This window comes from Camelus dromedarius, chromosome X, assembly GCF_036321535.1.
Source record: "Camelus dromedarius isolate mCamDro1 chromosome X, mCamDro1.pat, whole genome shotgun sequence".
NCBI classification, from domain to species: Eukaryota; Metazoa; Chordata; class Mammalia; order Artiodactyla; family Camelidae; genus Camelus; species Camelus dromedarius.
Window position 1 is genome coordinate 21,833,845 of NC_087472.1, and position 20,309 is coordinate 21,854,153.

The 20,309-nt window shown below is 35.6% G+C and overlaps 1 protein-coding gene across 4 annotated transcripts in view; it reads left to right on the forward strand.

Moving 5' to 3' along the window:
• TENM1 (teneurin transmembrane protein 1) overlaps positions 1–20,309 on the forward strand; it is a 701,438-nt gene that overhangs the window by 244,976 nt on the left and 436,153 nt on the right. The window lies entirely within an intron of this gene.

The following is a 20,309-nucleotide window of genomic DNA, read 5'->3' on the forward strand; positions in this document are numbered from 1 at the left end:
ATGAGTGCTTGAGGAATGGGCCACTATAACTAAAAGCTTTTGCTAATTTAGATTGAAATATGCTGTAAAATCAAGATACCAGTAAAGTTGCAAATTGCCATGAAGAGGAAGATAAGGAAGAAAAAGCCAATTTAAAAATTAAACAAGGAAATGGAAAGAACAAATAAGAAAGAAGAATATTAATATCCTTATTTAATTCTTGAATTGACTTTTCCTCATTATCCATCTACCCCTCCCCTCTGCCCAGAGTAACTTGGAAATGTACTGTTATCTACATTTTACATATTGTATTAGTTTTCTGTTGCTGCTGTAATAAATTACCACAAATTTACTGGCTTTAAACAACAAAAAATTGTTATGTTACAGTTCTGGAAGTTAGAAGTTTGAAATGAGTCTCACTGGGCTAAAATCAAGGTATCAGCAATGCCATGTTTCTTTCTGAAGCTTCTAGGAGAGATTCTGTTTCCTTGCCTTTTCCAGTTCTTAGAGGCTGTCCACATTCTTTGGCTCATAGTACCTTTCTCCATCTTTAAAGCCCGTAATGTTACATCTCTTTGACCCTTATTCCAACATTATATCTCCCTCTGCCTCTTCCTCTGCCTTACTCCTCTTCTTTTAAGGTCCTTGGGATTACATCAGGCACACTCAGGGAATCCAGGATACTCTCCCTATGTTAAGGTCAGTCAATTAGCAACCTTAATTCCATCAGCAACCTTAATTCCCCTTTTCCATGAATCCTAACATACTCACAGATTCTGGGGATTAGGGTATGGACATCTTTAAGGGAGCCATTATTCTGTCAACCACAAGTATAATAAACATAAATTATTACCTTGATTAAGACATTAGATTTGTCACAATAATATAAATGGGTTGACATCTTTTATTCCCAGAATAAAACACACAGATTTACAAATTTTAACTAAGTACACAAGTAAGGGAGAAACATTAAACAAAATAGTGAAAATGTTTCAGAATGGACAAAGAGGTGCAAGAAAACTTTTCAATAAATAGTGAGTAGAGTAGAGATGCCAATATGGGATAAAGTGGCATTTAAGACCAAAAGCATTAAAATAGAACCTATACTTCTTCAACAAATATTTATTATATGTAACTATTTGGAATAATACATGAAGCATTTGATAAAACTACAATGACAGTTGTGGGATACAGCTGTCTCAGAAGCTGAAAAATAAGTAAGCAAAAAAGTAACAGCACAATGGATTTGAGTAATATAATTAATAAACTTGACTTAATATTTTGACAATACATAGAATTATATACTCTAATGGAAAATAATATACATTTATATCTTATGCCCCGCACCATTTACAAAAATTGATCATGTACTTTATCACAAGAAAAACCCTTTTAATCAGTTCCCAAGTAGAGAACTGACAAGTGACATTCTCTGATGAGAATTTTATAAAGCTTAGAAATGAACAAAAAATATGACAAAAAGTAAACAGAAAAAAAAAAAAAAAACTCTTGGAACCAAATACTTTTTTGTAAATAATTTTGGGGTCAAAAAGGAAGTCTTAACAGAAATTTAAAAGTATTTTAAAATAAACAAAATTGAGATTACTTCATTAAAAAGCCTAAGGATGTGGCTAAAAACAACACAAAGGAAATTTTATAGCATTAAATGAATTTAAGGACATATTGGGGAAAAACACCCAACTCAGGGGAACAGAAAAAGAAAAGAATACATTTATCACATGAAAGTAGTCATATAAAACTAAGTTAAAATTATTTAAATAATTTTAAAGTCAAAAATTGATTCTACAAAAAGATGTATAGAAAAGGGGCTCTTTGTTCTACACTTGAACATACACTGATTAACTTCCTAAACTCCAAGACTAATGAGAGAGTCTTCCAGGCTTCCTGTCAGAAAGAGCAAGTTATCTACAAAGGAAAAAATTAAAACAGGTATTGGTTCTCTCATCTACGTCATGGAAGCTAGAAGATAATGGAATAGAATCTAGAAATTTCCAAGGAAAAAGGACTGCAATCCAAACGTCGTATTACCAAGTCAGGATATCATTCATCTATTTGAGACAAAGAAAGATGTTTGAGGACATGCAAGGATACAGAAAGTATATCACTCTCATACACAATTGAAAAGAATGAGAAAAAAAGTCAAACCAAATAATAAATGAATCAGAACAGAGAGCTCAAGATGAGAGAAGATAAATAAGAGAAGAAACAAAGATGACAAATGAACCTGCCTCTCTGGAAAAATATTTAAATCTAAATGGAAAGGCATAGTGCTTAGGATCGAGTTCCAAATTAGTATTCTTTAAATAGAAAGAATATTTTATAAGGGAAATGTAATAACATTTTGGAACAGACTGCCCAATAGAAATATAAAATCTAATTTAAAACTTTTTAGTAAACATATTTTTAAAAGTAAAAAAGAAATAGATGAAATTAATTAATAATATATTTTATTTAACTCTATCTAAAATACTGTTTCAACATGTAATCAGTATGAAGATTATTAATGAGAAATTTTATATTTTTTATGCTAAAGCTTAGAAATCCCACATATATATTGTATGCTTGTAGTGATCTCAGTTCAAACTAGCCACATTTCAGGTGCTCAGTAGTCACAAGTGGTTAGTGGCTACCATATTGGACAGTGCAGACCTATAAATAAAAGTACTAAACCGTCTCAGCAAAACATAGAAGTTGGGGTAAGAAGAAGGGAGAAGCAGCAGCACTTGGAGGATCTTATGAGGTCAGGAAGATAAGGAAGCAGGATGTTGAATGCAATACTGTTTGTAGGGTTAACAATAAGAACAAAAAGAAACAACCTGAACGTCAAATAGGACATTAGTTAAATAATTAACAGCACATTCATAACATCGAATATTCCTAGCTATGGAAAGAATGAGTTAGCTGCATACCCTATCAGAGAAGAACATCCATATTATGTCATTAGGTAAAATAAAAAAGTGTAATATAAGGCATAGAATATTCCATTTTCATAAAAATAAGAGGAAGGTCTCTTTATATGAGTCTATATATTTGTGTATATGTTTATGGGCCTAAAGACAGGTAAAGAAAGAGTCACTCTACAATAAAATATCAGTTGCCTTGTGATGGGATTGGAGGAGGCAGAGAAGGAATTATTTATTTTGTCTTTGTGAACATTTGTATTTTTTGAATCATTATATTGAGGACGTTTTGGGTAATTTTTAAAACATCTCATATAGTATAAATGGACTGAGAAAGACAGAGAAACAGCAGTAGCTCTTGGTGAGTAGAAAGGACCTGATCTCTCCTGATGCAGTTAGACAAAGCCTGAGTTAATAGCATAATTCAGTAATTAATAAGGGGGCACTGTTAAAGGGAAAAAAATTTAAGAGATTTTAAAAAATAATCCTTATAGAAGGTCTTCCTAAGTGAAGCATGAAACCCAGAACCTATAAAGGAAAAAAACTGACATATTTGACAATATAAAAAATTGAGCACTCATAAGCAACAATAAGGAGGAAGCAATAGGCTGAGAGATAATATTTGGTATATATAAAATGCAATAGGATAGCACATTCTATATATAAATGAAAGAATTACATATTGCCAATAAATATATGAAAAGACACTCAAATAAAAATACTATCAATATAAATACACATAAATAAATGCAAATAAAAATGAAATAATGTTTTTACCTTCTTATTTGGCAAAAGAAACAAAAAGATGAGTGATCACATCCACTGTTGGCAAGGACATAAGGAAGCTGGCACTTGGGCACACTGTTGGTAGGAATGTGAATTAGAATAATCTTTTGTAGCATAACTTGGCAGAATCTAAGAAAACTTAAAAAGCATATATGCTGAAACCCAGCAATCAGGCTTTCAGGAATTTATCTTACATAAAAATAGCAAGAGTGTAGAAAGATGTCTGTACAAGGATGGTTGTTGAAGTTTGCTTGTAATAGTAAATATTTCAAAACAAACTAAATATGCAGGTCTGGTTAAATAAATTATGATATCCTCAATCAATGGAATTCCTTGCAGGTATTAAAAAGAATAAAGTAGATCTATATATTTTGACCTGGAAAAAGTCCATGGTATAGTATTGAAAGGTAAGAGAGACAAGTTGCAGAATTTGTCGTATATATCAGTTAACATGATGCTTAGAAAATGAGGAATTCAAGTAAATCCGTATTTTTGGTTGATTCAGAGTTAACCATATTTTTTTTTTTTATTTCAACATTTAGTTGTTGAAAGTCTTTCTAAAATGACTCTTTTTCTACCTGTGTGATATCTAGGAAATGTTTTGGAACCTTCATTCTATAACTGTCTGGTAGTAGAAGAAAAAGACAAACCAACCATTTACTACAAGACATTTAATAACAAGTATTTAGTAATGAGTGAAATAACTCTCAATAGAAGAATGTGGAAATATGGAGGAGGGCCAGACTAACTGATTAAAACAAGACTTTAGAAAAGAGATGATTTGAACTGAGCCTTGAAAAAGGATTATAACTTTTCAACAGGCATATATAGAGAGGTTGAACTTGCTTTGCAAAAGAATCACTTGAGCACAAAAGTAGGAATTTGACAATATTCAAATAATGAATATCATTGGTGTGGTTGGAGTGTAGGTACTTGAAGGTCTGGGTTACCTAGGCTAGGCAGAAACAGACTTTAGAGTCAAATAGATCATGATCAAATTCTAGCTCCACTTTTTTAAAATTGGAAGAAGAGGGAACAGTATGTACAGGTGTCATGAGGTGAAGAGGAAGATGCCACATTTGAGAAAGGAAGAAGTGTAGTGTTGCTGGAGGGAGAGTAGGAGGCCGGAGGAATAGACAAGGAGGCAGATAAAATAGGAATTTGAACAGCATATTAAGGACTTTGATATTTACCCTAAACATGACAGGAAAATATTGAAAGGGGTGATGTGGTTAGTTTTATCACATCTTTGGTGGCTATGCAGAGAGTGGATTAGAGGGAAACAAGATTAGAAGCTGTGAAGCCAGGGAAGCTATTACAGGCATCTTGGCCAGGGATTATTGAAAGTGGAAAAGGAAAGAATTAGATAGGTTCAAAGTATAATTAGGAGATTAAAATGACAGGATCTGATGTTGTGTTGAATACAGGGGGATTACTCATAGATTTCTGGCTTCTGCAAATGAATGGTTCCATCCACTAAAAGGCGATGCCAAGAAGAGGATCCGATTTGGAGGTGATGATAGTCATATTAGCTTTGAACATTTTCTTTTTATTTGCGGTACCTTTCAGATATCTGAGTTAGATGATGGATGGACAGTTGGATATACAAATCTGGAGCACAGTGTTGGAGTCTAACCTTTCCCCTCTGCTCATTCAAACCTTACCCATTCATTAAATCCTAGCTTAATCTGCCACCACCTTGAGATGTCACTGACCCATTTTTCTCATTCTGACCTTCCTCTCTTGGGCTTTCCTAGTGCTTATTGCCTGGACCACTCATTAGGCTCCAGTTATATACCCTACCATGCATATTTGAATATGTCTTGTTTCCATAATTAGAAATTATGTTTCTTGAAAATAGAGATTATGTTAGATTGGGCTATCCCTCATCACCACTAGCTCTACATATAGTGAGGGTTCATTTTACCTGTAACAAAGCGAATGCATAGTACCTTTCTGCTACTAGGTAGTATGTAGTTAGAAGCAAAATGTGTTAAATACGGATGACTGGGATTTGAATTTTGACTTCACTTCTTACTAGTAGTGCCAGTGTTTTAACCTCTTCAAAGTCACAGATCCCTCATTTGTTGATTCAGGATAATACTATTACCTGTCTCAGACAGTTACTGTGAAGATTAAATGCATAATGTATGCAAAGTGCATAGCGCAGTATTTGGCACATGGTAAGCATTAGAATAACTGTTAGTTGTTATTGTTATGATTAGTATTATTTTGGTATGGATCAGAAGGTACTATCATTTAATATGACATCCAGTGGCTAAGGAGAGGTGACAAGCTAGTGAATACAAAATTTGGTAAAACCATGTGCCTGCTTCTCCATGCTTTTTATAGTAGAATTTCCCATCATTCTCTACTTCAGAGTTCAGCCATCAATTTGTCCTCTTTATCACCGGCCCCTGGTTTTAGAGAACATTTTAGTAGCGCCAATCTCTTGTGTTTCAGAAAGCATAAATTAAGGTATGGCTGAAAATCACAATGTGTGGGTTGTGTGCACCTGTGGATATTTGTGTGTGTGTGTGTGTGTGTGTATGTATATATATATACATACACACATACCTAGTAATCATTTTTATTAAGAGGACCCATTGCTCATGGTATATGCCATGTACTGGTCATTATGTTGCTGACAACTAAAAAGAAGTCACTCATTTTAGAGGGGAGAAACACATTAACTCTTCAAACTAGTGAGGGGTGCTTTTCATAAATTACTTGTTCCAGTTGCTTTAATGGAACCCTAGTCACCCCCCATTAATGTGTCTCCAAATCCTAAGTAGTTTTCTGTCACCTCACCAAGAGAACTAGAATATTTCTTTTTTTAACATGAAGAGCCTTGGGAGGGGCTGTGGATTTTTTTCTTTGTTTATATTAACAAAATATTTATGGAATCACATTGGGAATGTATATAAGTGTATAATAGACGTAAATTGCTACTTCTGTTTATAGAAATCCAGTATCTCTTTTAAATGAATAGTAGTAGTAAAAAAAAAAGTTATGATAAACGTTTTTCCAATTTTTACATACCAGTGAGTCCAATTTTATTCTTAAATTATTCTACTAATTCTTATTGTAAAGGGCTTTTTTTTATTGAAATGTGGATTTGGAATCCAGTGGCATTTTTAATACACTAGTAGATAATATATATTTCAATTTCATATATGAATAATTAGAATTCCAAATGGCCTTTCCAGTTTTCTTTTCACACCTCTCCTAAGGCCAATTTGAATTTTATGTAGGTTAAGAAATTAAACTGATTTCCTAGATGAATGAAAGTTATCTTTCTATAATTTTAGCCTAATGCTAAAATTAAACTGTTCACAAATGGACTGTTTTAAATAACTGTGCCCAGATTTGAAATTTTTAGAGCATATATTACTTGGCATTTATGTAGAACACCCTATCCAGAATGGACTTTTATTTATTGATTATATATAATGAAGTAGAATAGTGATATGCTTATAATTATATAGATAAACTGGACTAATTCAATTTTTCTCTTCCTCTCCCCAACAAGTCCCAACCACTGAAGGCTGCCCTCCCCATCTGTCCCCTGCCCTTAAGGTTATTTTAAGCTCTAAAGTATTTAGCCAAGGATCCTTTTGGAAGTAAAGTGAACACATATAGCAGGGCCAAATGCGGCGTATCTCAGCATAGCTTCCCGGAATCCTCAACTTCCCTAATGGAGGATGCACAGAAGACATCATTTTCACATGGTAGTTTCAGTTTTTACAAGAATCTAAATTCCTGTGAGTCACTACTTTCATATTCACAAGGTTTAACAAAACTTCTGGAGGGACCCTTAATTAATACTCAGATGAAATACACAGGTAATAATATACAGATTAATATACAGATGAAAATCTGTGTGACTCTAATACTTAGTTTGGTCTGAACACCATAATTACAGATTTATTCCAACTAGAATTTGAGTTCCATGATGGCAGGGATTTTTCTGTTTTGTTCATTAGTTTTTTGCTAGTACCTTGAACAGTAAGTACCTGCCCCATTATATGGTTGATAAATATTTGTTAAGAAAATGAATTTTCTTATATTCTGAATTAAAACTCAGAGCTCTAGAATTTCCAGGATGGTTCATAGATTTCTGAAAAATTCTTAAAATTTGATTATTTGTTTGTAATGATTCTGACACCCTCACATATAAGAAACAGTAAGCAGCGTGGGCTATGATTTGAGAAAATTAAGATCCAATTCCTTAGCATGTCATGTAAGGCCCTTTGCAAACTGGCTCCTCTACCCACACACCTATAGCATAGACACAGCCAATTATTTGCTATTCTTTGAATTTACCATTTCCTGGCATCTACCTTTTTCTTTGAAAATGTGATTCTTTCTGCTAGAAATGCTCTTAGCACGTTTTTAACCTGCCAGAGGCATATTCATCCTTTAAAAAGCAACTCAAAGTAGCATCTCTTCTCTGAAGCCATTCTTAATCTTCCAGGCACAATGAGTCCCTTACTTCCCTTGGACTCCATGGTCCTTTTTGCATGAATTTGTCATGGCACTTACTTCCTTGTCCTGTCATCATTTCCATGTCTGCACTAGATTGTTAACCCTTCAAGGGCAGAGGATATGTCTTTTTTTCCTTCTTTCTTATCTGCCAAGATTTTATCATAGTGCGTATCACACAGTAGGTGCTTACTAAGTGTTTATTGAATACCGTATGAACTGAGTGCATGAAAACTGAGTGCACCAAGGGTAGAAGTGCTCTATTAGAAATGATAATATATAATTTGGCCTGAGTTTGGAAAAACTAAGTATACTAAAACCTGGCTTAGGTTTATCAGACTTGCTAGCACAGTGCTGTGCTTTGAGGTAACTGGCCACAAAAAGGAACAGTTGAACAAGAAAGGGAGAATAAACAGATGGAATTAGGGTTCTAGACAAGGAGGTGATACCATAAAAAATAATGGATGCTACATATAAAGTAGGAGAGGCTAAAGGACAAGCAGATGGACAAAAGGAACAGACCTACTTAGAATCACGTGTAGGACAAACCTTGGAACCAGCGCAAGAGCCAGTGACTGTGTTGAAAGTGAAAATTCAGCCAAGCAGATATTTTGCCAATATAACATCAAATCGCCATTTGGCTGTTTATGTGGGGTGTTTTTTTTTTCCCTCAAGGTGATGATTTGAGGACTGAATGGAGTCAACTGTTCGGGCATTGTGTAGACTTGTATTACATCTGTCCTTACATCGTTAATGTCCTTGGGCAATTCTCATAGACTGATTGACCTGTACATCTTTCCAAAATCTGTAAAATGAACACAATTGCATTCATGTGTATGGATTGTCCATTGTTTTTTAAGTGCCTGAAATGTTCACCTGCTTGTTCTGGTTAAATGTTTAGGACAACGTTAATAAGGAATTGGGCCATATAAGTTTTCAATTCAAAAGCACTAATGTTATTGTTGCTGTTTGTCTTTGCTTTCTAGTTGTAAGAGGTTTTGGAAAACACATTTTGTAGAAGTCGCCTGCAGTGTTAGCATTAAATGATAGCTAAAGAGAAGCATGCCTTTATCTAATCTCATACCTCCTTGATAAATTTAAAATGAAGAAAAACTTCCTCAACATTTTAATCAGAAACTATAGAATATTTTCAACTCAAAGCCATTCTCTGAATACTGTGATACATGTAAAATTCTGAATGTAGATCACAGATTTAGGCTCAATCTATTTAGCCAGAGATAGTAATGCTACGTTATGAACAGGAAATGCACCCAGTTTTGATCTGATTGTCTCCTCTGGCTGGGTGATAATGTGCTGAAGTAATACCCTGATACACATTTCCCAATGAATAATATCCCTCTCATCTTTGTTAATGTTGTTAAATAATTTCAAAACTCTCCTTAAGGCAGCTGCTGTGAGCCAGGGATCTAAACACAGGAGAGGCCAACGTTTTCTTTTATTTGTCTGCCTGTAGACACAGATGTTGTTTGTGTTGTCTGGAAGCACAGAATATTCTCTGAAATATCACTGTTATTTTCAGTGAGTCAAAGTGGTATGACTGGGGTGAAGTGAATCCATAATAATGACCACAAAGTGAAATAATACTTCAAAAGGAAGTGTAAAAATACCCTAAACTCTTACAAGAACAATGAGCTAATATATGCATAGTTTAAGGGTCTCTTTTTCATTCTGTCAGTGACAAAGGAAATGCCCATTGTCTCCCAGCTGCCAGTATCCCTCAGAGTATTTTGGCGGCTGGCTGTGAAAATCCGGATGGAAACAGCAGCGAGCTGAATGAAACCTGGGAAGGCGAGAAGCAGGAAGTTCTAGCATCAGCCACATGCACATTGCACAAGTGAGGAGAACTAGGCTGTGAATTCATATGCTGTATAAAGTGATTAGGACTGAGTGTTAAAATTGTGCCAAGTTAGCTTTGCCCCTTGGTATGTATGTGGCCTTGGATAATTTACATAATCTCTCTTGGAGCCTCAGTTGCTTTATTTGAAAAATAGGGATGATAATAACCTTTCTCACAGGGCATACTGTGGGGATTAAATAAAATAATGTATGTTTTGGGGTCTGGAACATTGAAGATGATAGACTTATGTCTGGAGGTACATTTTTGTCAGTATGTGAAACTGCATGTTCCTTGGTATCTTGACTTCCATCCATTTGTGCCCTAGGACTGGAGAATGTGTTTTTTAAAATCAAAATTACTAGTCCAAGTGGTTAAGTCTAAAACTTTGTACTTTGTCAGTTACAAATTAATTTCCTGGTAAATGAGGTAGATTAGTTTGCTGACTTCCACAGCAAATAGAGAATGGCCTTTCTTTCTAAATACAAGTTTGTACTGGTAGGATTGTAATGTAAACACAACTCTCAAAAATAATTCTATTAGTTCGGATGAACTTCAGAATGGGGTCAAGACTGGCCCTGATTGCTAAGAGTGTTTGAGTACTGTGCAAACTGTTTCTGTGCAATAACTCATTCTACCACTGACTGTATGTACACTAAGCTACTAGAGAGCCCTTGTTGAAATTAGTGGTAAACAAAGGGGAAATTGCTAACCTCCCATTATCGAGAAGTAGCTTCTGAGGGTTGTTTAACGAGTAGGGCTGCATTTACACTGAGTTAACCATTTCCTCTCATGTAGTCTTCTCTGAAACAAATAATATGCATTTGGCTGGAATAATTAGCCAGGATTATGTGAGAAATCTGTAGCTATAGAATGAAACAAAGGCAACTAGCTTGCTGAGGTGGGAATGGCAAATGTGTGTCACCGGTATTGAGGCAACCTGATCTGTCACGGTACTTTTATCATTGAGCCCAGAATGGTCTATGAGTCCTTCCTGCCATACTAGGATCAAACCTAATTTGTTGATCATGTTTACATCAGTCTATAGCGACCTAAGTATTCAGGAATTTCAGTGTCCAGAATGAAAGCCCTTCCAATTTCACCAGAGTGAGGGCAAAATGGCAGACATTGAGGAGAAATTAATATATTTCCCTCACTCATGGCAGTTTGTGAACACAGATTGGTTTTTCAGTCTTATCAGTCATGTTACTTTGTTTCATTGCTCCCAGTGTTCAACTGGGATATTTAAATTTTGCAAACAGAAAACATTATAGTTCTCTCCATTTTCTAAAAACTTACTTAGTAAGGTGTAACTAATATACAATAAACTACATATTTATAGTTTGCAATCTGGCAAATTTTGACCCATGAAAACATCACCACAATCATCATAGTGAACACATCAGTAACCCCACGGAGTTTCCTCTTGCCACTTTGTAATGCTTTTCCTTCCACCACCCACTCCCCACTCCACTCCCAGGCAACCTGGGATCTGCTTTCTGTTACTGTAGGTTAGTTTGCATTTTCCAGAGTTTTATGTAAATGGAAGAATATAATATGTAGACTTTTTGCCCCTTTTTTAAAAAACTCAGCACACTTTGATATTTTATACATGTTTTTGTATACATCAATAGTTCATTCCTTTCCATGGCTCAATAGTATTCCATTGTATGGGTATTTGAGAGTTTGCATTCACTTACCTGTTGATGGCTATTTGAGTTATTTCCAGCTTTTGGCTCTTACAAATGAAACTGCTCTGAACATTCGTGTACAAGTCTTTGTATGGACACATGATGTCATTTCTCTTGGTTAAATATCAAGGGGTGGAATAGTTAGATCATATAGTAGGTATATTTTAACTTCGTAAGCCATGAAAGTCTAATTAGCCCTGGAGCAAATGTTGCTCTCAACTGACCTAACAAAGCTTAAAAGCAAGACCCAAAAGGATAAAGCTGTTGCCAAGTATTGATTAGACCTCAAAACAAAGTTCAGTAATAGATACAGGAATACAAAACCCTTTTGCATACTCTGTTCCATGCTCATGAATTACGGGGTTTTTCACTCTGGCTGTTGAGAACAGGGACTATTTGTAGCCCTGTTTCAGATTCAAAGTTGCTTCCTTTAATCCTTTCAGGTGGTTCTTTATCCAGTCTCAAATGGTTTCCTTGGATGCGTGAGCTGTTCAGGACTCCGGTGAATATCCAGGGGGACTTCTCCAGATCTCTGGAGTTCTTTCTCTGCAGTTCTCTCCTCTCTGCTACTCTGCAGCACTAACTCTAGCTGTCTTGGCCTTCCTAGACCACCAGGCCCATCTCTTCAATTCAGAGAGACTGCCAGGCTCCTCCACCTGCCTTCTCCTTCCCCATGCTGAGGCCTGGAAGTTCTGCAGGCAGTGAGCCAGAGCACTCAGAGGGCTCCTCTCATGTGTTTCCTGTATCTCAGGGATCACTTTCCTGTGCTGCCCAGTGTCTGAAAACCATTGTTTCATACATTTTGTCTGTTTTTTATTGCTGTTGTTTCAGCAGGAGAATAAATTTGATCCCTGTCACCCTGTCTTGACTGGAAGTGGAATTCTTCTCCAGAACTTAGTTTTTCTCTAAAGAGAGTTCAAATCTAAAAGTCCCTGATGAATATCCTAAGTTCTTTCCACAACCTTTGTGCATTTGGAGAGTTTCTTCTATCTCTGAAAAAAAAATTTCTCTGAGTTCATGAAAACAGAGTCTCTCAGAGGAGCCACCTCTTCATTCCAGGACACTCCACAGATTTGCCAATATGGTAATTTCTGTCTGGTGTATGGGATGAAACTGATGGGTAAGAGAAACAAAAGACATTTTGACTCAAGCCAGCTAAAAGATCATCTTTTACCAAGGCTTTGTGATTGGTTTTATCAAAGGCCTCCCAGTTTTATACCCTAAGATGTATTTTGAAGGATTTTAATAGGGATTCATTTTTCCAGTTCATTAAGGCAAAAAGTGTAGTGGGGACAGCTTCCTTTATTTTAGTCAGAAGATGATACAGAGAACTTGTTCCCTTTTAGTCTAATATTGCTGTAAGTTGTTCTTTTCCTAAGTCCACAGCCATCAGGTTGCTGTGTTTCCCTTCTTGCCAAATTTGTGGAGCCTCTATTCTTTGAAATGCATTGCTAATTTACCAAAATAACAATTTTTCAATTTGCATTGGCAAGCATTGTTTTATGTTAAGCAAAGCCATCTCATATGTGTCATAATTGTATTCAAGAATTTAACCCTTTCAAGAGTGGTTTCATATTAACTACTGACTTTAAAACTTCAGTATTTTATGATCACTCCTTGCCTAGAATTATTCTAAGGCCAGAGGTATGGCAATGCCACCTTATATTTATATAGTCCTTCAACACTTTGCAGAAGTTATCTCATTTGATTCTGAGAGATACTAAAAGTTTAGAAAACACTATAGGATCCAGAGGGCTAGTTCAGGAGGTAATACAGATGATATACAGAAAAGATATACAATCAGGTATAAAATCATGTAGTAAAGATTAGATATGCTGTAAAGAAAGGTAAGATTATGGGGAGGAGGGAGAGGAAAGTTGGAGAACACTTTGTGAAGGTACTGATTAAGCCAGTTATTAGGCATTAGATTAGTGAAAAATCAGAGGGTCATAATTCGGGTGGTTGGCACCACTTGTCCAAAGATACAGAGGCAAAAATAAATAGGGCATCTTTGAAAGATGGTGAGAAGAATCCCCTAATGGAGCAGGATGTAGTTTATTCAGTAGTTCTTTGTGGACAGTGACTCTGATGCACAGTTCTATCTTGATATCTTTCTCAATCATCACAAAATAAATGCTTACAGATAGTGTAGAATGTTGTAGAAGTCACATTGTTTGCCTTCAAGAGTATGTTTTTTGAAACACTTGCAAGTGTTTTTAGTGGTCATCTAACTCTAAAGAGCTCACTGTTCTTTTCTAGACGAAATTGTGCTGCAGATTAATATGGTTTAAAATGAACACACACACATGCATGCATTAAACAAACAGTTTCACATGCTTAGTGAACATAATGAAAATACAGAAGTATACCTGGAAGACCATAGTGGTCAATAAGGATTTAGCCTCCAAAGTGATATGAACAGCCAGAAAATTGGACCAACACAGGTAAGAAATGAGAAATTTTTAGGGCCATTGAGCACCATGCATTTTCAGTGTTCAGTAGCACTGAAAATTTCTCATTTAGGCCAGGAAGTCTCTGTCTCATTCGAAATGTTGGTATAAAGGGAACATGTACAGGTTCTCATTGATTAAAATTTCTGCTGACATCCAGGACCTCCCACCATCTTTTCTAGTCCCTGATTCTTTTTCCAGACTCCTGTTATGAATGCTGTAGAACAGGCATCACCTTTTTAATTGTAGTGATAACTACTGTCTGTAGCTTCAGAGCAAGTTCTCCTATCTTCTGTGAGTATAGTCTAAACTGGACCCTGCACTAAGATGAATATTAGTTCAAGGAAATAGAAGTTGTTTATTCCCACATTAGATTCTTTTCCTTCTTAGATTGCCAAAGGATATTTTCATCTCTCTAAATATGATTGGAGTCCCTTTTGATTTCTTCTGGGTTACTACCTCATCTTCCTTCCTTTTGACTTTATGTTATATTTCTGTGTCCTTCTTTGGTTTGAGCCATTTTTACAAATTTGCAACTTACTTTACCTTTGAGAACATCCTTTTTGACATAAACATGGTCTTTTAACTATGTTCTGGGGTGGTTCCAGTTAGCCAATATGGGTCACAGAGCATGAATGTTTATACTTCAGGCTTTTAACTCTGCCTAGATTTGTTGCTGTACTTTTCACCATACTGACAGATGGAGAAACCTTGAAAATTAAATAAGGCATAATTGGTAGGTCCTAAATACCAAGATAGTGGGTGCATTTGGAACTGTGAGGGGGGAGATTAGGCTTCAGGAAGCTTAGCTATTGAAGTCCTCTGATAACCCCAGTCTCTAGACTTACATGTGGGAGCCTGCCATCTCTCACTTCTGTGCCCCAGAAAGGGCTGATGCTCCCTCAGCAGAAAAATAAAGGTCAGGTCTGGGTGGTGTGCCGTTATTACTTTGCTGTCATTTAGACCTTTAAAAAAGCTCTCTGTGGAACTTGCCAGAGGACATGACATGGTCCTGTTAACTCAGTCTGCTCAGTCCCTAGTACAGTCCTGTGCCTTTGATCAAGCTTTTCACAAAGTAAGAGAAGAGGAAATTAAATTGGGCTAATTTTCTAAGACTAAGAGGAATCAGAGAAGTCTATTTTGTTTTGTTTTCTTGACTTGAAATTGAGTGGGTGTTCAGCAGAGCTGTGTTTAAGTAAACTTACATTAACTGATTTGTTTGACAATTTGATATCCTTTTCCTTTCAAAGATCTCAAACTGAGAAATACAAAATGGTACCCAGTTGTGAAAATTTTGTGTCTCCAGTCTGGTCTCCCTTCCTTCCTTGTACTGCTTGCTTAAGACTGTAATAACTCATTGTATGTTTCCTTAGAGCCAGTAATGAGTTATTAGTGGGTCTGTAGTACTTTTTAATTGTGTGAATTTTAATTTGTTATGCCTGAGAATACTGTTTGTAATAGCCATATTTATAAACTGATAATTTTGTGTTTGATGAGTAAACTATTTACTCAGTTGACTTTTTACATGGTATATTTTACATACCCTATTAATAATCTTGAAATTCACAATGGATACCTAAGCTGCATCAATACATTAACATAGCAAGACCTATAATCATGACACAAGATCTTATTTAGCTAATGTGTGTAATTATCCTTCACAGAAGTATGAATAGCACCTTGACTCATAAAACCACTAATTCTTTTACCATTTGAAAATATTAACCATTCCACATTTTGCCATAACAGGCTTAGCCTATAATTACAGAATTTTATAACACAGGAGTTCACCTAGAGATTTATTTCTGGTTGGACCTGAACATTTTGTGAATGAAGAAACTGAGGCCCCAAGATATTAAATGACTTATCCAGAAACCACATGGCTAATTACTGACACTTGCTTTTGCATATAGTCCATAGGCTTGTTATGAGTCATAGTAGTTAAAACTAGTAATATTATCCCCTCTCCCTCTTTCTTATTTTGGAAATGGACTACACTCTTTGGAAGTTATATTCCAAATCACTTGGGTCATGGCTAAGATTTATCATGCTTTTTGACCTCCAATTATTTATTTGGAGTGTGATGCCTTAAAGCTTCATCTTTACAGGAAGGGTGGATGGGTAGAATTTTAAGAAGAATAAAGTTTATCAGAAACTCAGAAGTCACATTCCTAGAAAAACGCTGATGTAAATAACTATTACTTCCCCTTTCAAGTTATGATAAATGACTTCTCCAGGCTGAACACCTGAAGATCAATCCCTCAATTTAGAGAGAAAATAGAGTAGTTAATTTTATTCAGTATTCATAAAATAATTTTAAATTATTAATTTATTAGCATTCATAGAGGCCTAAAGTGATCCTTCATGCCAGATCCACTCAGCTTATCCCCAACTCATGATCCCCAACTACAGAGTGTTCCCTTAGCTGCTGAAAGCTCATCAGTGATCAGTTTAATCTCACTTCCCCACTGAAACTGGCTTTCAACTATTATGTTCCTAGGAAAATAGTGCTCCCTAGAGGGTCACTGAGAAATCATGCAGCACTTAGCCTTGATTGCCTCTTGGCTTAGATGTAAGCAAAACTGCATTTTGACTACCTTTTCATTCATATTACATGTACTTTCTTCCACTAAAAGGAAAGAAACAGGGCCTCCTTCTAGCTCAGAGACCCTTGGCTTCACCTATGAAAATTGACTGGTTTTCCAGTCTCCTCACTCTCTTACTTTTTTTAGTGTGTTGTAAAATCCACTAAAAAACAATTATAGAGGTATAATTGAAGTACAACAAACTACACATACTTTAAGTGTGCACTTTGATAAATTTTGGTATGCATACATATGTGAAACTATTGCCGCAGTCAAGGTAGCAGGTATTTAGATCATCCCAAAGGTTTTCTTGTGCCCCTTTGTTCTCCACTTTTCCCTTAGTCTCTTCCCCAGGCAACCACTGATCTACTGTCGCTATAGACTCGTTTGCATTTTATAGAACTTGATTTAAATGGAAGCATACAGTACATACACATTCTGTTGATCTTTTTTCACTCAGCATAATTATTTTGAGGCCCATGCATCTTGTTACATATCAATAGTTCAATCTTTTTTTTGGACTGAGTAGTATTCCATAGTGTGGACATACCACAGGTGATTTATCCTTTCAGCTATTCATGGACACTTGGGTTGTCTCTAATTTTTAGCTCTTATGAATTAAGCTTCTGAACAATCTTGTACAGATTTTTGTATGGACAGAACTTTTTATTTCTTCATTATAAATGTCCAAAGTGCATTGTTCTCCTGTTAAATATAGCTTTACCTTTTTAGGAAACTGCCAATTTCTTTTCCAAGGTGGTTGTACCATTTTTCTTTCTCACCAGCAGTGTATGTAGTTGCTCCACATCCTAGCCATCACTTGGTGTGATCAGAATTTTTTAGCCATTCTGGTAGGTCTGTAGTGGTAGCTCACTGTGGTTTTAGTTTGTACTTTCCTAATAACTAATGATGTTGAGCATCTTTTCATTCATTTATTGGTCATTCCTATATCTTTTTTGTGCAGTATCTCTTCAAATCTTTTGCCCATTTTGAAAATTAGATTTCAACTGTTTATTAATCTGCTCAGATTTTGTTTCCTACTAGGCTGCAAAATCGGCTTTCCTTACACTAAACATTAAATACATGTTCATGGGGCCAATATACATCATTTACTTGGCAACATTTATGTCTGTTTACTCTTGAAATGTAGTTTCTCACAGTACCAGTTTATCCACTTAAATCTTAAATATTCTAAGATAGTACTTACATTTCTCTTGTGGCTAGTTTTTTGGTAAGAATAGATCTATAATAAATCCAACTGAATTTTTATCTTCTCTAGGGAATATGTAGTATTTTAGGTAACAAGGTTATATGTGCAAGGCTAAAAACATCCACTTATAGTGCCTTTTAAGTTCTTTATGGAAAATGCATCCTATGGGAATTTTGAACCCCACCAAGACGTTTGTCTATTTAAGGAAATAATTTACAGTGGTAACATTGATTTCAAGAAAAGGAAGCGAGGCATTTCAATGAATGTCACTTATTGTAAATAAGTGAAATTTTTGCTTTTCTTTCTTTCCTTATTTCTATTTTCCTTTTGTGCTTTACCATTAAAATAAAGAGCTACTGATAGCTTAATTGGATTGTTACTTTTCAAAATTTTATATTGGCAAGGAAGTATACTTTTATCTGACTTTATTTAGTTGGAGAATTTGGGGTTTAGTCTTTATATTCAAATCATAGTTCCAATAGAAATCTTATGTAATTTTTTGATTGTATTACACTACATTTCCTTAGAAGGGGACAAATCCATCTTCAAGTTTCTTTTTGAATGGGTTAAAATAATCTCTTTAACAAAGAGAGATTCTGCTTATATTCGTCAGGTTTTTTTTAACCTTTTCTATTATTTTATTATCTGGAATGACAAATTGGGTGTGCATTTATTTTTATTTGCTTATCCTGTTCCAATGAATGTCCTTATTATGACTCAGATATTCATATTAAAATATTTGGAAAGTCACATCTCATATGCCATTGTATGAGTGAAAATGAATGCAAGTCTGTGCTTTTGAAAGTAAATTTCCTAATTAGCACCTTGAAACCATTGCAAATAAATGGAGGGCACTTCACAGTAATTCTTTCTTGCTTGTGTCTCCAAAATAGAATTTGAGCTCCTGTTGCAAAATCATTGGGAATGCTACAGTAAGGTTACTCTCTCACTTCAGAACCCTTTTCCTGGCTCCCACTGACTTCAGAGAAATCTCTAGGGAAGAAGTTTTCAGAGTGTGGTCCCTGGACAAATAGCATAGGCCTTACCTGGGAACTTGTTACAAGTGCAGGTTCTCCGACAGTACTGCAGACCAGCTGAATCAGACAGTAAAACGGAGGGGTGGGGGGAGGAGCAGCAATCTGTGTTTTGACAAACCTTCCAGGTGATTCTGAAGCATGCTCAAGTTTGGGAACCAATGGTCTAGGGGGATGAAGGAAGTTGTGAACGCAGGCCTATATGAAATTCCTTCCCGACAGCTCCCAGCTGACAGGTTCATGACCAGGTTGCTGTAGCAACACTGCACAGCAGGATTGGATAATGAAACATTGTGAAATTAAGAGGCATGAATATTAACCGATCACAATATTCTAGATCACTAAGATTTATATTGGGCAAAATGGAATTTTACTTTTAGCCTTATGTCAAGGAGAGGCAGTTTCATAAGGTTTTATGTTTGATGAGTAGAAACCATGCCTATTTTTAAAAATCACTCCTTTGGAATTTAGGCAAATTTTGATAGAGAAATAGAATTACTCTTAAAGACATTCGTCACAGAAATCATAAGCAACATTCTCAGCAGAATGACGTATAACCCTGAAAGAATTAATTTATAATTGACTTCTAATACAATATAGTAGCTTTATTTGCCTACAATATCTGTTTCACGGAGCACGGTGTTGGGCACCTAATGGCTATTAAATAAGCATTAAGATTTGATTTGTTAAACCTTTGGCAATTACATGTCACAAAAAATAGCTATTTTAAGGAATATATTCATATTCTGTACACTTCTTTCTAGTATGTGGTCGGTCTAAATTCTAGCACTTTCTGTATTCAAAGAATTAAATTCATTTAAGGGTTTGCCTTCTATTGATATGTGCTAAGGATTAGATGTACTCAGTTAAGCTTCCTCCTGGCCAAACGACATACCCTGTCTCTGATGTCCGTCTGAGAAAATCCTATATAGTGTATAACATCCCCGGATTACCTTATCTGAGTATTACATAGACATTTCAGATGATATGTCTTGGCATGTGGTCATTTTTCATTAACTTATTAGGGACTGTTAAAGCAATTTTTTCCTTTTTTGACACCTTGCCATAATTGAATGCAAAATTGACTGTAAGACTGAATAATGCCTGATATTCATGCAGTAAGTTGATTGGGGCTTCACTGGTGTCTAGGAGACACTATGGGTAGATGAGTGTTTTAGGAAAAAGGGCTGTCGCCATCTGACATGGGCTATGGACAAGAGACATCTACCCTCTGGAGTTCATTTTCCTAAACTTTAAACAGAGGGGATTCGTTACATCGTCTTTAAGATCCTAAACATTTTAGGATTCTAAGG